The following is a 22,957-nucleotide window of genomic DNA, read 5'->3' as shown; positions in this document are numbered from 1 at the left end:
TCCTGTGATACAGCAGAAATCCTCCTTATTCTAGTCCAAAGATCCAGAATAACAGCGGCAACAGCTTAAATCCACAAGCCACGCTGGCAGGGCCTGACGGCTAGAAAAGAGGAGAGAGTTTGTAAATAGCTAACTTATTCAAAGATTCCTCCTTCCCCTTTTTCTGAGATTTCTGAACCCAAGGCAGATCCAACAGTGGACAGTAGAACAACATTTCCTCTAAAAAAAACAGGAAAAGTGGATAAAATACAATAATCAGAGAGTTGCTAGGGCAGTGAGAACAAGAGGGGCTAATACTTCAGAGTGTGAGGAACCACAAAGCTGAGCTGATCTACTGCAGCTACTGTGAACTTTGGTATTGATTTGCTAATCCTGCAAACAAGGAGGCTGAAACCCCGGGCTCTGCAACCACAGAAAACTGCTGCCGGAGGACAGAAAAGCAGGAGAGGTTCTGGCAGGCTAAAAACCTAAACGCAAATGTAGTATATTTCCTGCCAGCAATAAAAGGAAGGGTACTGACACAGGCTACAACATGGATGAAACTTGAAAACATTATGCTAAGTAAAAGAAGCCCAACACAAAAGTACCTATCTATCTATCTATCTATTAAACACTATATGAAATTTTCAAATTAAATCCCACAAAAGTTCTAAAAACTTACCTTTACCTGCAGCTCTTCAATCCATTAAGACATGAGATACTCGCAAGAACAAAATTTTTTTAAAAACTTCCTAGAAACATAATCTTTTAGGGAAAAACTTCTTTCAGTTAATTAAAGCCATTATGTGGACTATTGTTCTTTGGGGATATGACCTCTGCATGCATCCTCAGCTAGTAAAGTTGTTCATTCAAAAACAGAAAACTAAACATCAAAAACAGATGAAGGGCTTCCCTGGTGGCGCAGTGGTTGAGAATCCGCCTGCCAATGCAGGGGACACGCATTCGTGCCCCGGTCTGGGAAGATCCCACATGCCGCAGAGCAGCTAGGCCCGTGAGCCACGGCCGCTGAGCCTGCGCGTCCGGAGCCTGTGCTCCGCAACGGGAGAGGCCACAGCAGTGAGAGGCCCGCGTACCGCAAAAAAAAAAAAAAAAATTATTTTACTTTCCATTATGTGATTGGGAGGAGAAGAGCCAAGAATCTGCAAAAATACTCTCAAGTATTTAAATTTTCTTTTTATAATCATTATTGCGTACTTTTATAGTTATTTCCTGGGGAAATTGTAATTTACTTCAGCTGTGGCTTTAAATATCTCCAAATCTGATTTTGCTGAAAACAAAGTTATGAAATGAATGTGTCTGTATAAAATGCATTTAAATTTATGAGAGAACATACGCTTATTTTTTGCTATAGATACATATACAGTCTGGATATAACTACAGGTGGCTTAAAGCATATTCCTTTTATTGGCATCCTTGAATTACCACCTAAGAACTACCTTTGAGTATAGGAATTTCCTAATGTTTATTTCCTAAACTTTTTATGGAAATCAAATATTATCTTTAAGTGAACAGAAATATGAATTAATCTAACAAGAAAAAAAGAGAACACAAAAATAACAGCATTACCACCTGCAGAGTTTCCTGTAAAATGTAACTACACATTCCTAGTCTCAAAATATACCAAGTACACTTACACCTGTTTCCATGTGACCTCAAAGGTACAATCTACACTTACTACAATATAACCTTTCCATACAGTAGTTGACTGAAATTACTTCTTCTTTTGAAAACTATACTCAGGACTATCTCATTCTTAATATTCTCAAACTTAGCTGATCTCCACCTCATTCTAACAGTTAGATAAGAGACAAAATACACTCTCCTCTCTGTGTACATCTATCACAATCTACAGTAAATCCATTTTTTGTCTCCCTTACACAGAGTTAGGCCAACACAAAGAAGGCACGGTCACTAAGTCTGCTACTGCAGCTAAGGAAACCCTCTGCTCTGCACTGCCATTCGGGAGAATTCCTGACAGCAGCCACAGTATGTCCTACAGTAAAAACAGCCATCATGATTATTGTGTAAATGCCATGCAAACATTTGACCTTGCTTTTTATCCTCCTCTTCCAGATAAAATCCACTTATGAACTGACTCCATTTACATAATCAGAATATTTTGCATAAAAAGCTACACCCCACCTTTTTCCCTGTTCAATCTTCTTACCTGAGTAAAAGTAAGGTGGGGTTTGGGAGCAAAGAAAAAGGAGGATACATTTTCTTTAATCTTCCAGAAGTATGCACCACACAGAAAATTCTCTTCAGTACCTAATAAATACAAGTCTCTACATCTAAAGATTTACTCTAAAAAGTCAAACTCAAGAGAGTCAATACATTTTTAATAATTAAAAAAATCTTTTATATATTCATGAATTCAACATTTTTCATTCAAGAAATTTATAACAGAAATTATGACAAAATTAAGCACACAAGTGATCAAAGTTTTCTCAAATACACCCCTGCTACTGACATATGTATGACACAATAAACTTCAGCCCTGAACGGTGAAAGCTCAGCTCCAAGACTAACCAAGTCTCATCTGCCCTCAGTCCACCAAAAGAGGGTAAATTTAGGATCGACAGTTTCCACATAAACACAACAGGCAGCCAACACTTCGTGTCCAGAACAAAACTATCACTTGAGGATGCCCAAATCTTTCCCATTTAGGTCTTAAGAAATAGTCTGGCCGACTCCCTCTTGTGAGAGCACGGCAACCACAACTAACTGCTGAACAATCATCGACAGGAAGACACTGGAACTCACCAAAAAAGATACCCCACATCCAAATACAAAGGAGAAGCCAAAATGAGATGGTAGGAGGGGTGAAATCACAATAAAATCAAACCCATAACTGCTGGGCGGGTGACTCACACACTGGAGAACACTTATACAACAGAAGTCCACCCACTGGAGTGAAGGTTCTGAGGCCCACGTCAAGCTTCCTGACCTGGGGGTCCGGCAACAGGAGGAGGAATTCCTAGAGAATCAGACTTTGAAGGCTAGTGGGATTTGACTACAGGACTTTGACAGGACTGGGGAAAACAGAGACTCCACTCTTGGAGGGCACACGCAAAGTAGTGTGTGCATCGGGACCCAGGGGAAGGAGCAGTGACCCCACTGGACACTGAACCAGACCTACCTGCTAGTGGTGGAGGGTCTCCTGCAGAGGCGGGGGGTGGCTGTGGCTCACCGTGGGGACAAGGACACTGGCAGCAGAAATTCTGGGAGGTACTCCTTAGCGTGAGCCCTCCCAGAGTCCGCCATCAGCCCCACCAAAGAGCTGGGTAGCTACGCTCCAGTGTTGGGCCGCCTCAGGCCAAACAATCAACAGGGAGGGAACCCAGTCCCACCCATCAGCGGACAAGCGGATTAAAGTTTTACTGAGCTCTGCCCACCAGAGCAACACCCAGCTCTACTCACCACCAGTCCCTCCCATCAGGCAACTTGCACAAACCTCTTAGCCTCATCCACCAGAGGGCAGACAGCAGAAGAAAGAAGAACTACAATCCTGCAGCCTGTGGAACAAAAACCACATTCACAGAAAGACAGACAAGATGAAAAGGCAGAGGGCTATGTACCAGATGAAGGAACAAGATAAAACCCCAGAAAAACAACTAAATGAAGTGGAGATAGGCAATCTTCCAGAAAAAGAATTCAGAATAATGATAGTGAATATGATCCAGGACCTCGGAAAAAGAATGGAGGCAAAGATCAAAAAGATGCAAGAAATGTTTAACAAAGACCTAGGAGAATTAAAGAACAAACAAACAGAGATGAACAATAACTGAAATGAAAAATACACTAGAAGGAATCAATAGCAGAATAACTGAGGCAGAAGAACGGATAAGTGACGTGGAAGACAGAATGGTGGAATTCACTGCCGCGGAACACAACAAAGAAAAAAGAATGAAAAGGAATGAAGACAGCCTAAGAAAACTCTGGGACAACATTAAACGCAACAACATTCGCATTATAGGGGTCCCAGAAGGAGAAGAGAGAGAGAAAGGACCAGAGAAAATATCTGAAGAGATTATAGTTGAAACCTTGCCTAACGTGGTCCAGGAAGCGCAGAGAGTCCCAGGCAGAATACAGCCAAGGAGAAACATGCCAAGACATATAGTAATCAAACTGACAAAAATTAAAGACAAAGAAAAATTATTGAAAGCAACAAGAGAAAAATGACAAATAACATACAGGGGAACTCCCGTATGCTTAACAGCTGCTTTCTCAGCAGAAACTCTACAAGCCAGAAGGCAGTGGCATGATATACTTAAAGTGATGAAAGGGAAGAATCTACAATCAAGATGACTCTACCCAGCAAGGATCTCATTCAGATTCGACAGAGAAATCAAAAGCTTTACAGACAAGCAAAAGCTAAGAGAATTCCTCACCACCAAACCAGCTCTACAACAAATGCTAAAGGAACTTCTCTAAGTGGGAAACACAAGAGAAGAAAAGGACCTACAAAAACAAACCCATAACAATTAATAAAATGGTAATAGGAACATACATATTGATAATTACCTTAAAAGTGAACGGATTAAATGCTCCAACCAAAAGACACAGGCTCACTGAATGGATACAAAAACAAGACCCATGTATATGCTGTCTACAAGAGACCCACTTCAGACCTAGGGACACATACAGACTGATAGTGAGGGGATGGAAAAAGATATTCCATACAAATGGAAATCAAAAGAAAGCTGGAGTAGCAATACTCATATCAGATAAAATAGACTTTAAAATAAAGAATGTTACAAGAGACAAGGAAGGACACTACATAATGATCAAGGGATCAATCCACGGAGAAGATATAACAATTACAAATATTTATACACCCAACATACGAGCACCTCAATACATAAGGCAACTGCTAACAGCTCTAAAAGAGGAAATCAACAGTAACACAATAATAGTGGGGGGCTTTAACACCTCACTTACACCAATGGACATACCATCCAAGCAGAAAATTAACAAGGAAACACAAGCTTTAAATGACACAATAGACCAGATAGATTTAATTGATATTTATAGGACACTCCATCCGAAAACAGCAGATTACACTTTCTTCTCAAGTGCACACGGAACATCCTCCAGGATAGATCACATCTTGGGTCACAAATCAAGCTTCAGTAAATTTAAGAAAATTGAAATCATATCAAGCATCTTTTCTGACCACAACACTATGAGATTAGAAATCAACTACAGGGAAAAAAAATGAGAAAAACACAAACACATGGAGGCTAAACAATACGTTACTAAATAACCAAGAGATCACTGAAGAAATCAAAGAGGAAATCAAAAAATACCTAGAGACAAACGACAATGAAAACACAATGATCCAAAACCTATGGGATGCAGCAAAAGCAGTTCTAAGAGGGAAGTTTATAGCAATACAAGCCTACCTCAAGAAACAAGAAAAATCTCAAATAAACAATCTAATCTTACACCTAAAGGAACTAGAGAAAGAAGAACAAACAAAACCCAAAGTTAGCAGAAGGAAAGAAATCATAAAGATCAGAGCAGAAATAAATGAAATAGAAACAAAGAAAACAACAGCAAAGATCAATAAAACTAAAAGCTGGTTCTTTGAGAAGATAAACAAAATTGATAAACCATTAGCCAGACGCATCAAGAAAAAGAGGGATAGGACTCAAATCAATAAAATTAGAAATGAAAAAGGATGGCAGGGGGTGGGAGGGGTGGTGTGATGAATTGGGAGTTTGGGATTGACATATATACACTAGTATGTATAAAATGGATAACTAATAAGAATCTGCTGTATAAAAAAATAAATAAAATAAAATTCAAAAAGAAAAAGTCACTTAAAAAAAAAAGAAAAAGGAGAAGTTACAACAGACACCACAGAAATACAAAGCATCCTAAGAGACTACTACAAGCAACTCTATGCCAATAAAATGGACAACCTGGAAGAAATGGACAAATTCTTAGAAAGGTATAACCTCCCAAGACTAAACCAGGAAGAAACAGAAAATATGAACAGACCAATCACAAGTAATGAAATTGAAACTGTGATTAGAAATCTTCCAGCAGGGCTTCCCTGGTGGCGCAGTGGTTGAGAGTCCGCCTGCCGATGCAGGGGACACGGGTTCATGCCCCGGTCCAGGAAGATCCCACATGCCGCGGAGTGGCTGGGCCCATGAGCTGTGGCCGCTGAGCCTGGGCGTCCGGAGCCTGTGCTCCACAACGGGAGAGGCCACAACAGTGAGAGGCCTGCGTACTGCAAAAAAAAAAAAAAAAAAATCTTCCAACAAACAAAAGTCCAGGACCAGGTGGCTTCACAGGTGAATTCTATCAAACATTTAGAGAATAGCTAACACCCTTCCTTCTCAAATTCTTCCAAAAAATTGCAGAGGAAGGAACACTCCCAAACTCATTCTATGAGGCCACCATCACCCTGATACCAAAACCAGACAAAGATACTACAAAAAAAGAAAATTACAGACCAATATCACTGATGAATATAGATGCAAAAATCCTCAATAAAATATACTAGCAGACAGAATTCAACAACACCTTAAAATGATCATACACCATGATGAAGTGATCATGATCATGATCCCAGGGATGAAAGGATTCTTCAATATACGCAAATCAATCAATGTGATATACCACATTAACAAATTGAAGAATAAAAACCATATGATCATCTCAAGTGATGCAGAAAAGCTTTTGACAAAATTCAACACCCATATATGATAAAAACTCTCCAGAAAGTGGGCATAGAGGGAACCTACCTCAACATAATAAAGGCCATGTACGACAAACACACAACAAACATCATTCTCAATGGTGAAAAACTGAAAGTATTTCCTTTAAGATCAGGAACAAGACAAGGATGTCCACTCTCACCACTATTTTCAACATAGTTTTGGAAGTCCTAGCCACAGCAAGCAGAGAAGAAAAAGAAATAAAAGGAATACAAATTGGAAAAGAAGTAAAACTGTCACTGTTTGCGGATGACATGATACTGCACATAGAGAATCCTGAAGATGCCACCAGAAAGCTACTAGAGCTAATCAATGAATTTGGTAAAAGTTGCAGAATACAAAATTAATGCACAGTAATCTCTTGCATTCCTATACAGATCTCTTGCGTTCCTGATGAAAAATATAAAACAGAAACTAAGGAAACACTCCCATTTACCATTGCAACAAAAAGAATAAGATACCTAGGAATAAAGCTACCTAGGGAGACAAAAGACCTGTATGCAGAAAACTATAAGACACTGATGAAATAAATTACAGATGATACAAACAGATGGAGAGATATACCATGTTCTTGGATTGGAAGAATCAGTATTGTGAAAATGTCTATATTACCCAAAGCAATCTACAGATTCAATGCAATCCCTATCAAATTACCAATGGCATTTTTTACAGAACTAGAACAAAAAATCTTAAAATCTGTATGGAGACACAAGAGACCCTGAATAGCCAAAGCAGTCTTGAGGGAAAAAAAACGGAGCTGGAGGAATCAGATTCCCTGACTTCAGACTATACTACAAAGCTACAGTAATCAAGACAATATGGTACTGGCACAAAAACAGAAATATAGATCAACGGAACAGGATAGAAAGCCCAGAGAAAAACCCACGCACCTATGGTCAACTAATCTATGACAAAGGAGGCAAGGATATACAATGGAGAAAAGACAGTCTCTTCAATAAGTGGTGCTGGGAAAACTGGACAGCTACATGTAAAAGAATGAAATTACAACGATCCCTAACACCATACACAAAAATAAGCTCAAAATGGCTTAGAGACCTAAATGTAAGACTGGACACTATAAAACTCTTAGAGGAAAACATAGGAAGAACATTCTTTGACATAAATCACAGCAAGATCTTTTTTGATCCATCTCCTAGAGTAATGGAAATAAAAACAAAAATAAACAAATGGGCTAATGAAACTTCAAAGCTTTTGAAAAGCAAAGGAAACTACAAAAAATACGAAAAGACAACCCTCAGAATGGGAGAAAGTATTTGCAAACGAATCAATGGACAGAGGATTAATCTCCAAAATATATAAACATCTTATACAGCTCAATAATAAAAAAACAAACAACCCAATCAAAAAATGGGCAGAAGACCTAAATAGACATTTCTCTAAAGAAGACATACAGATGGCCAAGAAGCACATGAAAAGCTGCTCAACATCACTAATTATTAGAGAAATGCAAATCAAAACGACAATGAGGGGCTTCCCTGGTGGCACAGTGGTTAAGAATCTGCCTGCCAATGCAGGGGACACGGGTTCAAGCCCTGCTCTGGGAATATTCCACATGCCATGGAGCAACTAAGGCCACGTGCCACAACTACCGAGCCTGCATTCTAGAGCCCATGAGCCACAATTACTGAAGCCCACGCACTTAGAGCCCATGCTCCGCAACAAGAGAAGCCACTGTAATGAGAACCCCGCACACAGCAACCAAGAGTAGCTCCCACTCGCCGCAACTAGAGAAAGCCTGTGCACAGCAATGAAGACCCAGTGCAGCCAGTGCAGGGAGGGTGGGAGGGAGGGAGACGCAAGAGGGAACAGATATGGGAACATATGTATATGTATAACTGACTCACTTTGTTATAAAGCAGAAACTAACACACCATTGTAAAGCAATTATACTCCAATAAAGATGTAAAAATAAATAAATACATAAATAAATACATAAATAAGTTCAAAAAATAAATAAAAATAAATTTAAAAAAATAATAAAACGACAATAAGGTATCACCTCACACCACTCAGAACGGACATCATCAGAAAATCTACAAACAACAAATACTGGAGAGGGTGTGGAGAAACGGGAACCCTCTTGCACTGTTGGTGGGAATGTAAATTGATACAGCCACTATGGAGAACAGCATGGAGGTTCCTTAGAAAACCAAAAACAGAATTAACATATGACCCAGCAATCCCACTACTGGGCATATACCCAGAGGAAACCATAATTCAGAAAGACACATGCGGGCTTCCCTGGTGGCGCAGTGGTTGGGAGTCCGCCTGCTGATGCAGGGGGCGCGGGTTCGTGCCCCGGTCCGAGAGGATCCCATGTGCCACGGAGCAGCTGGGCCCGTGGGCCGTGGCCACTGGGCCTGCGCGTCCGGAGCCTGTGCTCCGCGACGGGAGAGGCCACAACAGTGAGAGGCCCGCGTATCGAAAAAAAAAAAAGACACATGCACCCCAATGTTCATTGCAGCGCTATTTACAATAGCCAGGACATGGAAGCAACCTAAATGCCCGTTGACAGACGAATGGATACAGAAGATGTGGTACATATATACAGTGGAATATTACTCAGCCATAAAAAGGAACAAAATTGGGTCATTTCTACAGATGTGGATGGACCTAGAGACGGTCATACGGAGTGAAGTAAGTCAGAAAGAGAACAACAAATATCGTATATTAACGCATATATATGGAACCTAGAAAAATGGTACAGATGAAGCGGTTTGCAGGGCAGAAATAGAGACACAGACATAGACAACAAACGTATGGACACCAAGGGGGAAAAGCGGGGGGGAGGGGGGGCAGGGGTGGTGGTGGGATGAACTGGGAAATTGGGATTGACATATATACACTAATATGTGTAAAACAGATAACTAATAAGAACCTGCTGTATAAAAAAATAAAGAAAATTTAAAAATTAAAAAAAAAAGGAAATACTCTGGCCATGGTGCCTTTAAGTCACATTCACCCCTCGTTCTAGGGTATGTCCTATGTCATATGTCATACAGAGGTTATGAGCATATGTCATAAATACACACAAACACCATCATTCTACGAGGCTATTGTATTTCAAAGCAGCTGTCACTAGTAGAGAGAAACTATGTAGTATGTACACATTTCTTCATTTCATGATATGTCACTTCACAAAGGCTTACGTAAAGAAAAATTATTTTAATACTTACACTGGGGCTTCCCTGGTTGCTCAGTGGTTAGGAGTTCCACCTGCCAATGCAGGGGACATGGGTTCAAGTGCTAATCCGGGAAGATCCCACATGCTGCAGAGCATCTAAGCCCATGCACCACAACTACTGAGCCCATGTGCCACAACTACTGAAACCTGCAGGCCTAGGGCCCATGCTGCGCAACAAGAGAAGCCACCTCAATGAGAAGCCCACACACCGCAACAAAGAGTAGCCCCCGCTTGCCGTAACTAGAGAAGGCCTGTGTGCAGCAACGAAGAACCGAAGCAGCCAAAAATAAATAAATACGATAAATTTATTTAAAAAAAAGAAATACACTGTACTATTAATCTCAGTTTCACAAATTAACAAAGATATTTTTTAAAGGGAGAGACTGAGTTACTAAAATGTACAACAAAAACTAGAAGAAGAGCCAAAAATGATTCCAAATCTCCAACCAATCATCTGCAACATCAGAGGGAAAAACTGACCTTCAGCAGTGCAGAGCAGAGGGCTGGGTCACAGCGGGCGCTCGGCAGTGTGCTGACCAACGAACAGCCCTCGAGCGTCTCCCTTCTCCTCCCGCTCACTCACCAGTCCCAGCTTCGCCCACTGCTCACTACACTACCCATCGCTGACAGTGGGCAAGTGACTGGAAGAAAATGACCTCTGCTTGAAGGAGTGGGGATTAACAGTTGTGTTTATGACAAACAACACAGCATTTGGTAAGACAGCCAAGAAATGCTACTTTGCATTAAACACAATGCAGAATAAACCAAATGTCTTATATTAGTATAATAAAATAAAATGAAAGTTTTGACAAAAGAAAGAATAGGCTTCTCTCTGTCAAAATGGAAATTACTTGAGATTTTGTAGGTAGTAAAATCAGTAGCTAAGCTAATATTAAAACAAGTACAATTTTATCATATTATTTACCAGAAAATTTAGAAGTACAGCACATGAGCTGTGTGCCATTAAAAAGCACTGACCAGGCTTCCCTGGTGGCGCAGTGGTTGGGAGTCCGCCTGCCGATGCAGCGGACACGGGTTCGTGCCCCGGTCCGGGAGGATCCCACATGCCGCGGAGCGGCTGGGCCCGTGAGACATGGCCGCTGGGCCTGCGCATCCAGAGCCTGTGCTCCGCAACGGGAGAGGCCACAGCAGTGAGAGGCCCGTGTACCGCAAAAAACCACTGACCTAGGGATGTCCACTTCAGCCAGGAAAGGGTAACTAGTATGGAAAATGCCCTCCAATGGTAAACAAATAGAAAAATAGACACAATCCAGGAAACTTTTCAGATCTTGAGACAACGGGCAAGGCAGGCCTGTGATCCCCACTGAACCCTCTGTCTGGCTGAAGGCAACCCTGGACAACAGTACAGGAAGGGGAATCGAAGCAGAGCACTGCAGCTTCAGTAAGTTGAGGAGAGAAAATTTCAAGTTCTGGGAAGCTGAGTCAAGCTGACAATTGCAAGGCAGAGTATCAGAGATGAAAAAGTTGTAGAAAATAAGTTTCAGAAATCTGCACAAAGAGCCAGAGGACGACAGGACAACAAGTTCATCAGCAAGCTGAAAGTAAACGTCATCACCCAGCAAAAATTTCTTCAAAAATAAAGATGTCTACCGAGAAAGAATGGATAGACAAGATATGATAGACTCATACAAGGAAATACTACTCAGCAATAGAAAGGAACGAATTACACAACAACATAGATGAATCTCAACTACACTGCGCTAAAAAACGCCTTACACAGTCATTCATACTATACAATTCTGTTGACATGAAATCCTGCGACAGGCACAGGCAAAACTGATCTGAGGTGGAAGAAAAACAGCAGTTGTCTCGGGCTGGGCGGGCGGGGGAGGGTGCTGGGGCAGGGACTGTGAGCATGGAGGGACTTTCTGTGCCCCCCATTTCTTGTTTGTAAGAAAGGTTTCAGCCTCCTAGACCTTCCCTGAGTTCCAAAGGGCAGATTCCAACAGTTACTAATTAGAGGAGTGAGGGAATGCAGAAACAAAGGAAGAGCAGTCAAGAAATAACAGTGCAGGGGTTTCCCTGGTGGCGCAGTGGTTAAGAATCCACCTGCCACTGCAGGAGACACGGGTTCGACACCTGGTCCAGGAAGATCCCACATTTCCACGGAGCAACTGAGCCCTTGCGCCACAACTACGGAGCCCGCATGCCACAACTACTGAAGCCCGCGTGCCTAGAGCCTGTGCTCGGCAACAAGAGAAGCCATCGTAATGAGAAGCCCGTGCACCACAATGAAGAGTAGCCCCTGCTCACCGCAACTAGAGAAAGCCCGCGCACAGAAATGAAGACCCAACGCAGTCAAAAATAAATAAATAAAATAAATAAGTTTATATATTAAAAAAAAGAAAGAAAGAATAATGCAGTGATAAACCAGGATCCTGGTTCCTCCTCAAGGGATATACCTAACAATCTGATACAGATCTCTGACTGCTTCTACACGAACTAAGGGCCCCACCCAGGTGGAAGATGTTAACTTCAGGCTGAGCAGAAGCACATAGACCCCAGACTGGTTGGAAGCAGAAGACTGATGACTGAAATTCCTTGAACACCACCCTTTTACCTCCCCACCAACCAATCAGAGGATGGTTACACACCTTGCAGCCCTCCTCCTGAGTTTTACCTATAAAAACTCTTCCAATTCCAATCTCTCTTCTGTCCCTCAATATGCTATCAAGAAGGCTACTAGCAGAACCACCGGAGAGTTCAGGTCTTTTAAGCACGAGCCGCCTGGTCTCCTTGCTTGGTCCTGCAATACACCATTCTGTTCTTCAAATTCCAACGTTCTGGTTCGTTTGGCCTCACAGTGAGTTGGGCACACGAACTTGGGTTCAACAAAACGACAATGGTCTACATTTTGATAAGTGTTTGGGTTGCAAAGGCAACGTTAAATTTTGTAAATTTGATAATTATATGAATTATATTACGGTCATATTGTTCTTAGCACATACTCACCGAAGTATTTAAGGGGATAAAGGGCGTGATGGCTGCAACCTACTCTCAAAGGCCTTGGTAAAAAGTAAATATATGGGGACTTTCCTCGTGGTGCAGTGGTTAAGAATCCGCCTACTGATGCAGGGGACACAGGTTTGAGCCCTGGTCCGGGAAGATCCCACATGCCGCAGAGCAGCTAAGCCCGTGTGCCACAACTGCTGAGCCTGTGATCTAGAGCCCACGAGGCACAACTACTGAGCCAGAGTGCCACAATTACTGAAGCCCACACGCCTAGAGCCCGTGCTCGGCAATGGGAGAGACCACTGCAATGAGAAGCCTGCGCACTGCAATGAAGAGTAGCCCCCGCTCGCCACAACGAGAGGAAGCCCGTGCGCAGCAATGAAGCCCCAATGCAGCCAAAAATAAAATTAATTAATTTTTTAAAAAAGGATAGCATTGTGGAGAAACCTCTTTAAAAAAAAAGTAAAAAAAAAAAAAGTAAATATATGTGTGTGTATGTGCACATATATATATGCAGGGACAGAGAGAGAGGGCAGGGAGGGATGGGGAGGGAGAGAAGAGGAAAATGGGGATGGGGTAGGGAAGGCACGCAGGCAAATGTAACAAAATGTTAATTTAATATTTGGTGAATCTAGGTGAAGTACAGTATTTGGGAGTTCCCTATACTGCATCTTACAACTTTTCCATGAAAGAAAAAAATTTTTTCATTTAAAAAAACAAAACATGCTAGACACCTGAAACATTGTAACCCAACTATACTTCAATTTTTTAAAATTTAAAAAACAAAACAAGGAGCAGCAAACTAGAAAGGATGCTGGAAGGGCTTTCAGAGGCGCCAACCTAGTGGTATGATATTGACGAAAAAGGCAAAAGTTGTGTCATTGCGTACTGAAATCGACAAGTGTTCATCATACCGCAGATCCCGTCACCCAGAAAAGATAAAACTGAGTTTAATATCTTTTAGTACATTTTGTTTAAGAAGACCTGTTAAGTATCCTTTTGAAAAATATAATAAATATGGTTACATATTTTTTAAGTGTACGCTCCACTATTTTTTTTCTATTCTGCATATACAATAACCTTTCAATTGAACAGTGAGTCACACTGAAACCTCTTAGAAGACACTGTACATGGCAGTTACACTCCACACGTGTGGTGCAGCAACGACACATGATCCCAACCAGAGGGAGCACCCGGCAAACTGCCCGCCCGCATCCACACAAATGGACCACTGACAGCACCCAGAAACACCGTTAACTGTAAGAAGCATCCCAGCCCTCTTCTCAGACTGCAGAACCAGGGTTAAGTTAGTGCAGGTTCCAGAGAAAAACACAGGGGTGGAGCCAGACAACAAAATGTAAGCAGAACAATTCCAATCTCTCTTCTGTCCCTCAATATGCTATCAAGAAGGCTACTAGCAGATCTCTGGAGTATGCTCACCATACAAAGGGCGGCAGGCAGGGGCTGCGGCAAGCAGGTCTGGGCACCCAGTGGTTTACATCTCTAAGGAAGAGTAAGGCGGGTCTCAAACACAGAGGGGCACGTGCAATAAAGGAACAAAAACCAGCCTCATTTTATCACTGATTCTATTATAACCACACAGTGGAGTATCCTCCCATCCTAAAATCATGAAGAGCTCATCATTTAAAATAGCGGCCTTCTTATTTTCTAAAGTCAAACAAACTTTTATTTTTAAATAAAAATTAAAACACACATATACACACACAACTTTCCACTTTAATTTCCCTCCCTGCCCTATACAAGCCTTTCTTAAGCAAGGGCCTATTGGGGAAAAGTGCTAAATAACGGCTCTGGAGGACATCAAAAGGCACCACAAAGTAATAACAAGTAACTCTCTTACATACTTTTAAGAAAGTGTATTTACAGTCACAATTAAGTCTTAAGTTCAGTAAAGCTAATGTGTATTATTTTCTGTGTACGTTCTTATTATTTCTAGCAGTGTAAAATATAACTAACTGTACCCTACAATTATAGCTGACTAAACAAAAGAGATGAAGACTGCATAATTAACTCTGTCTCGGGACTTCCCTGCTGGGCAGTGGTTAAGACTCTGCACTCCCAATGCAGGGGGCCCGGGTTCGATCCCTGGTCAGGGAGCTGTATCTCACATGCATGCCACAACTAAGAGTTCGCATGCCACAACTAAGGAGCCAGCAAGACGCAACTAAGGAGAAAGCCCTTGAGCCGCAACTAAGGAGCCCGCCTGCTGCAACTAAGGAGCCCACCTGCTGCAACTAAGACCCAGTGCAACCAAATAGATAAATAAATAAATATTTTAAAAATAAAATAAATTTGTCCCATCAATCTGAGGAAACAGTTCATATTAATTTTTAAAGCTGGTAAAACTATTTTCTCCAGAGCTACAAGAGCTTGAACAACATGGAAGGAATCCTAAAATAATTTAACTTTTAAAACAACTTTTACTTATGCTAATTACATGACATCTGTAATATACAATTGTATTATACGAAGACAAGCCACGTTATAAAGCCTTTAGAGGTCATGAATAAATAAGCATACAAAAATCAGCCAAGGACTTCAAGGTAGTGTCTATGCTAAAATCTATTTCACTTAAACGTCCAGGATACCTCATCCAGAAAAGTAAAATTAAATCCAGCTTGAAAGAAAAGTTGAGCTGAAGTGTGTGCAATATCTATCTGTATGTATATACACAGAAGTCAACTATCTTTTTTTTTTTTTTTAAGTTTGGTGTATGATTTCCATACAGAAAAACCTCCAGTTCAGTGAGTTCTGACAAACATACTCAGTTGTATGGCCATGGAAGATACGGCCCCTTTCCATCACCCCAAGAAGTGCTCTCATGCCCTTCTGTACGCAGGTCTCTCCCACCCTCAGCCCTAGGCAACCACTCACCTCGTTTTTATTCTCAGAGCTTTGCCTTTACCAAAATGTTGTATAAATGGAATCAAAGTTATATTCGCGCTTTGTGTTTTCACTTGGTACAATGCTTTGGCGATTCACCCATTTTGCCGCCTATGTCAGTAGCTAATTCCTTCCTATTGCTGAATAGGATTCCACCGTAAGGGCGGACCACAACCTGCTCACCCATTGACCAGCTGCTGGGCATCCGAGTTGTTTGCCATTTTAAGTGATTATGAATAGAGCTGCTATAAGCATTCATACACACGGACATAAACTTTCATCTCCCCTGGGTAAATACCTCCAAGTAGGGTTACTGGACTGTATGATAAGTATATGCTCAACCTTATAAGAAACTGCCAAATCGTTTTCCAAAGTGGTTTTAACACTTTGCGTTCCCACCAGCGAAGCAAGAGAGTTCTAACTGCTTCACAGCTTTGTCTCTGGGCACTGTCACCCTGTGTTGTCTTGTTCTGTTTTAATGCTATAGCCATTCTAATAGGATTGCAATGGTATCTCAATGTGGTTGTCATCTGCATTTCCCCAACGATTAATGATGCTGAGCATCTTTCTGTGTGCTTATTCTTATCCATATGAAGGGGATGAAAGGCCTAATCAAACCTTTTGGCCATGTTTTCAATTGAAGTTTTTATTGAGACATCTTTTTTTTTTAACTGAAGTATAGTTGCTGTACAATATTACATAAGTTACAGGTTACAATATAGTGATTCACAATTTTTTCTTAATTAATTAATTTATTTTATTTTTGGCTGTGTTGGGTCTTCATTGCTGCGCGCAGGCTTTCTCTAGTTACGGCGAGCAGGGGCTACTCTTCATTGCAGTGCGTGGACTTCTCTTGTTGCGGAGCATGGGCTCTAGGTGCGCGGGCTTCAGCAGTTGTGGCTCGCAGGCTCTAGAGCCCTAGACTCAGTAGTTGTGGCGCACGGGTTTAGCTGCTCTGTCGCATGTGGGATCTTCCCGGACCAGGGCTCAAACCCGTGTCCCCTGCATTCACAGGCAGATTCTTAACCACTGGGCCACCAGGGAAGCCCTGATTCACAATTTTTAAAGGTTATACTCCATTTACAGTTATTATAAAGCATTGGCTATATTCCCCATGTTGTACAATATATCCTTGTAGTTTATTTTATTAATAGTTTGTACGTCTTACTCCCCTACCCCTATACTGCCCCTCCCCAATCCCTCTCCCCAGTGGTAATCACTAGTTTGTTCTCTATATCAGTGAGGCTTTTTTGTTTTTGTTATATTCACTAGTTTGTTGTATTTTTTCAGGTTCCACATGTAAGTGATAACATACAGTATTGTCTTTCTTTGTCTGACTTATTTCACTTAGCATAATGCCCTCCAAGTCCATCCATGTCGCTGCAAGTGGCAAATTTTTGTTCTTTTTAGTGAGACATCTATCCTTTTTAATATAGTTAATCAAAGAAGAAATGCTGAAAAGTTTGCATATTTTGATAAGCCACTTAGAATTCATGAGTAGACAAAAATCTAAAATGCTTCCTTACCATCCCAATTCCCAACACCCTACTTGCCCCCCGCTAAAAAAAATATCTATGATATGCCAAAACAGGTAGAAAGAAAAAAAATCCCCTCCTCTCCTTACTCTGAATGTAAAAACCACAGGAAAAGTCGTCTCCCTACTTTTAGGGACAGGAATGGACCAATTTCCCTATTTTTACAAGTATTTGCTGAAACCACACTCTTTCCGTAGTATGAGCCAGGAACACATGATTGGCAACTACCTGCAGAGCTCTGCAGATACGGTGGTAACGCAAGTCAGCATGGGCGATACATACACGCTGAATACACGCATCGTGGTCGACACGTGGCTGACAGCACAGAAAGGAAGCACAGTGCTGCGGGCAGGTCCGCGGGCAGGTCCGCGGGCAGGTGAGCAGGCAGCACGACGCTCCTCGCCATGAAAGCACGACCCACATGCAGGAGCGCAAGGGCTAAGACTTACTGCAAAGGAACCTGAAAACTCGATAACCACCGTATGAAACCTTGGGCAAGTTTCTTAACATCTCTAAGACCCGTTTCTCATCTACAAAACGTGAATAGTAACTGCTACCTTCCTGAATTACTATAAAAAATTAAATAATATTCTAACTCACACAACAACTGACACATAAATGGCAGCTATTATGATTATTACATTCACCCGAAGTTCCTGAATCACAATGTGAGACTGGAAAGATAAAGATGCACTCTTCAGAGAGCTGTGCGTATGAAACTGGAGGCTCACACAGCAGGTAATGTGCACACACTGGACGCACTGAACTAAATGCAGGTGCAGGGTCCCGACCACGCATGAAAACTACCAGGTGTTTACATAAGAGGTGCCCTGGAGTTGGCAATCATGAAAGCCTCTGTGGACCTTATTTCTTACGATTTTGCCTCAGCGTTTCAAATGCACTGACACTTCTTTGCAAAAGGATCTAATCTAATCACCCTTGGTCTCGCATGACCTCATCACGGACGGCTTATTTTCCTCCAGGATGCTACAGCTATGCCCTACAAATTAGACTGGTGCGTACACACCTCAGTGACATTTTCCACCCACTCTGCTTGCCACATTCCCAGTGCAGCCAAATGTGGAACAGCTTCTGGACAGCTTCTTAAATGCCCTGTTCTTGCCTGACAAACGGAGCGTAGCTTCAGCACAGTCCGGCGCCAATGACTGGTTTGGACAGCCAGAGGCCAATTTTATTTTTTGTGACAGGTGCTCTATAAGGATTTTTTTTCCATGAATCAATACATGAAATCAACAGTTTAAGATTATCACTTGGATTCAAGTGTCCTGATATCTCCTATGCTCAGGTTTTAGGACAACATTAAAAATTTACATCAGACGTTTAACAATCTGAATCACATTTCCCATGTAAACCTGTTTAAATCTCTTAAGGGTAGAGTCTGTAACTCAGTTAATATGTACAGTCTCTGTACAATCTAGGTCCATCTCTGTGCTTATTCTTGCACTTTCTCTACCTGGATTGCCCTTCCACAGCTACAGCCAGCCCTTCTTCTCTTCCCCTGCAGGCTCCCCCAGGAAGACAGTCGTCCCCTCCCTCTGCACTTCCCACCATACTTTTCTCCATCAACGTTTCTACCTTGTTTCCCTGCTCCTGCCCCACCTGCCCTATGTTCTTCAAGCCAGGCACCGTTCCCAGCAGGCAGGAGGAACATCTGCCCAGAGGAGGCAGGGAAAGGGCAGGTGTGCCCGGGGGTGAGACAGAATTAAAATACTTGATCAGCCTTACTTACAGAGCTAGTAGAGGAGGTGAGAACTCTTAGCCAGACTTAAGAATATTAAGCAAACAGGAAAAAAATGTGGCCATTAGAGGTCCAAGAAAGCAGGAAAACAAAAAGTTGAACAAAAAAGGAAACGTAATCACACTGAATTAACTGGCTCAACAGTGAGCAATGTTTACAAAGTCAAGAAAAATTAAAAACTAAATTATGGGTCTAAACAAAAATTGTGATTTAACTATATAGCAAAGTTGAAAATGTAACTTTTTCTAAAATTGATGCATCAGTGACTCCTGACTAGTAGAGAAATATAGTTAGGAAACATGGATGCAAACGCTAAAAGAAACGTCTAAAGCAGAGGATTCCAGGGGCCTCCAGGAGGGGGGCACGAGATGCTTAAAAGATGTCTTTATTCCAAAATGGGGGTCTTCAGAGGGTCTCAAGGCAGCCTTCCTTCTGTCTACCACCTTCCCACAAACCATTAACCCTGAAAATGGTCTCCATACATATTTCAGCAACTCCGCTCCTCCAGAACTTTGCTTTGCTTTCTTAGGGTTGCGGTTGTAAACTCCTCCATCCCAAGTCCCTGCCTTCTAGCCCAACACCCCAAAACACAGCAAGAACCAAGAGCCAGCTCTGGCAAAGCAGCTTCTGGGGCAGAGCCATTCTGCAGGGGCTCAGGTGGGCCGGGGGCTTACGATGGGGCACTCAGGTAGATCCAAGGGCCTGGACCTCAGCATCACAGCTCTGGGCTCACTCTGGGGGAGGCCAGAATTACTCATGTGGTCTGACTGTTTGTCTGGAGCTGGAGGAAACAATTACAGGAACACTGGTTAGAAGGTTATTTTCCTAGGCTTATATATTTTCAAACACTGGGGGAGAAAAAAAAAAAAGAGCCAACGCAGATCAGCAGATTATGTCTTGGTGCTACAAGCTCCACGGAGCTGGGGCAGAGGCTCTTGGTCCATCAGGAGCTGGCCTGGCGTCTCACCACCCTCCCGTCAGGCTTTTCTTCCACTGTGTATTATAGCAAGAAGAAGATTTTTGAGTAACTTCTACTAAATACTGCCCCCTCATGTAACCGTCTTGTGCTGTACCAAGATGAGGTATTTTTAAGCGCTAATGCTGCTGAAAAGCTACACTTGATATTCTGCCTCTTGTTTGGATCTACTAAGAGAACTTATTTTGTGCCAGCATTAAATATTCCTTCATTCAGCATTTAGCAAAACCACCCACAGGTCAAGCAGAGAAGATGCAGAGGTGAAATAAAATCTTTTTTATTTCGAAGACTCTAGGAAACAGACTTTCACCCAAATAAATGTTACAGTTACAGGAAGAAACATATAATCTGGACTGGGAGGAGGGAATGAAACAAGGCTGTCACCTCACGACCTGCAACACAATCACACCTGGCACAGCCATGCAGAAGAGGCTCCTCTGACAGCCAATAAAGAGCAGCAGGAATTGGAAAAACAGGAGTAAGACTTACGGGCCTTGCTAGGAAATTGAAACTGCATGACATAATTTCCCTTCCCTAATACCTAGCCTCCGTAGAAACAGAAGTGGCTTGGGAAGAAAGAGAACAAAGGAGGAAAGTGAGCTGACCTTCAGAAGGAAATGGAAAAACCACCAGGGCCCTGCCACTTGGACATCCAAGACAAGGACACTGGCCAAAGTGAAATTCAACACAGTTATAAACTGTCATGAATACTGAATCCATGAAGTCCAAGTTCATGAGGCTTTTACCGACACAACATATTGGTACAACAAAGTGCTTACCAATGCCAATACCCCGGGAGAGATGTATGAATCGTCCACCAACTGTCTGTCCTTGATTTACCACTAAACTAACCAGAAAGAGCAGTCTTTGGAAATGACAAACTGGGATAGAATCTCAAGTTTACAACTTCCCAGCGGTGGAGCATGAAACAAATTCCGAAGTTACAAATTACAAAGAGCCCAGTCTTCCTCTCATTAAAACGGGAAAACTCCCACGGAGTAACTGCTAACATTTCTGAGTGCTGAGCACCTTACACACCTCTCACCACCCTGGGAGGTGCTATCAAAACACCGTTTGTTGGATGGGAAAGCTAGGTTTAGGTAGCTAGTCAAGAGTTAGTAAGTAGCTAAGTTGCCACCTGAATCCAGAGCCCACGACAATCAGGTACCAGAGTAAAGGGCACAAGCTCTGAACCAGACTGAGTCTGAATCCCAGCTTTGCATTTACTAGCTTAGTAACTTTTAACCTCTCTGTACTTAAGTTATGCAAACGTGAAAGAGGGGAGAGGAGCAACCTCACTCACGGGGTTATTGTGAGGACCCATCAGCAGCTATAACTTGGTGTTTACAAGGCACCAGGCACTATTCTAAAGCATGCGATGTTACTGTTGTTGTTAATCATTATTATTACACTATCTCAGCAAAAATATATACATAGTATCTACACAGAGAAGGTATTACATAACTTCTGTTCTTTCTCTCACTTACTCTGCAAAATTCACTACCTTTTGTTAGTTTCTACTGTGTGTCAAAGAAACCCTAAGACAGGGGAAAGAAAAATCAAAGCAAAACAAAAAACCAAGACACAAGTTTGGCAAGAGAATCAGACTCACAGTTCAGAAGGCCACCATAACTCTGTGACGAAGTCAAACGATGATTTACAAATACTCCTAGGTTCTCTTTCCTCTTTCCATAGCGGTCAGAAAGAACCTGACAAGAAAAGACAACGTGCGTTTATAAAATCGTCTTCACTACCACTTCTTCAAAGCTCTATTGTGTTCATCCCCTCACAGTCAGCTTCAATACCTACCACGCATACCGTGCCAGACCTGGAATGAGGGATAAAAACATGTTATCAAGTCCCTGTCTTCAAACCTACATTCCAGTTAAGAAAATAATGTGGAAAACTGAAAACTATTAAACCATACCAAGAAGCATATATTAATGAGTCACAAAGTTAGCGAATAAGTTCAGGGTAAGATCACCAACAATATATACATCTATTTCATCCTCTCCCACCAAAATCACACTAAAGAGATATAAAAAAATTTTAAAAACAAAACATAGCTCAGGCAGAACTGAAAGGAGAAAAAGAAAGGGAATTCTGGAAGCTGTGAGAAAAGTTTCTCACATGGAAGATAAAAACCAAAACAAAATAAGAAAAAAAACTTGGAGGAAACGGAAACTATGAAAGATTGTAAGCATAGTAAATGACTCAGCAGGCCAAGAAAGCCAGATGCTAAGCCAGCAGTGGAAAAAACTAAGACCCAATTCCATTTACACACCGGTATCCCAGAAAACTCAGAACTGGCAGCACCCGTGCAGCCAACTGAGGGTGAGGAAGGTGGAGGCCTAAACACAGAGGAGCAGGTGAAGCTGCTTAAGCCACAGCCAGAACCTCAACACCATCTCTGACACAGACTGGACGGTCACTCCGTGGTCTCTGGACTGAAGTCCCCCTGTCCAGCTGCACTAACACAGGCGGACTTCATCAGCGTACATAACTCAACGGTGGATGCTTCAGCTTCCCACCACCCACCCACTCAGCCCCCAGAATTCTACAGATAAGAGTCTGGGGAATCTGTTCAGGCCAAGGAGAAAGACCTAAAGATACACTGGGGATTCCCCAACAAATGGTCCACCCAGAATATCCTGATGTAAAAGTCAAAAGGCCCAGTCCATGGCAGACGGAAGGAAGGGGGTGGGAGGGTGGGAGGGAAGGAAGCAAGGAGGGAAATAACTTGAAAGAAACAGAAACTATACAATCAATAACCTAGAGATAAGAAGACACTGCAATCAATAAACAAAAACAGGATGTTCTATGAAATATTACTCAGCCATAAAAAGAAACGAAATTGAGCTATTTGTAATGAGG

General features: G+C 42.0%; 1 protein-coding gene across 6 annotated transcripts in view; it reads right to left on the bottom strand.

The window, feature by feature from the left end:
- Positions 1-22,957, bottom strand: part of PTK2 (protein tyrosine kinase 2) — a gene marked incomplete at its 3' end in the record, with an annotated part of 253,282 nt that overhangs the window by 200,849 nt on the left and 29,476 nt on the right. For 3 of the 6 annotated variants that reach the window (XM_079902122.1, XM_079902124.1, XM_079902121.1), the window contains exon 2: positions 21,696-21,792. The exons of 2 other annotated variants lie outside the window; for them this stretch is intronic. Of the gene's footprint in view, positions 1-21,695; positions 21,793-21,892; positions 21,912-22,957 lie in introns of those variants that run through there. One more of the 6 variants, XM_079902123.1, reaches the window with a different exon arrangement.

The sequence above is a fragment of the Stenella coeruleoalba genome (genome assembly GCF_951394435.1).
Source record: "Stenella coeruleoalba genome assembly, chromosome: 17".
Lineage (NCBI taxonomy): Eukaryota > Metazoa > Chordata > Mammalia > Artiodactyla > Delphinidae > Stenella > Stenella coeruleoalba.
Note: the sequence above shows the minus strand (reverse complement) of the source record. Positions and strands in the feature narration are given on the sequence as shown.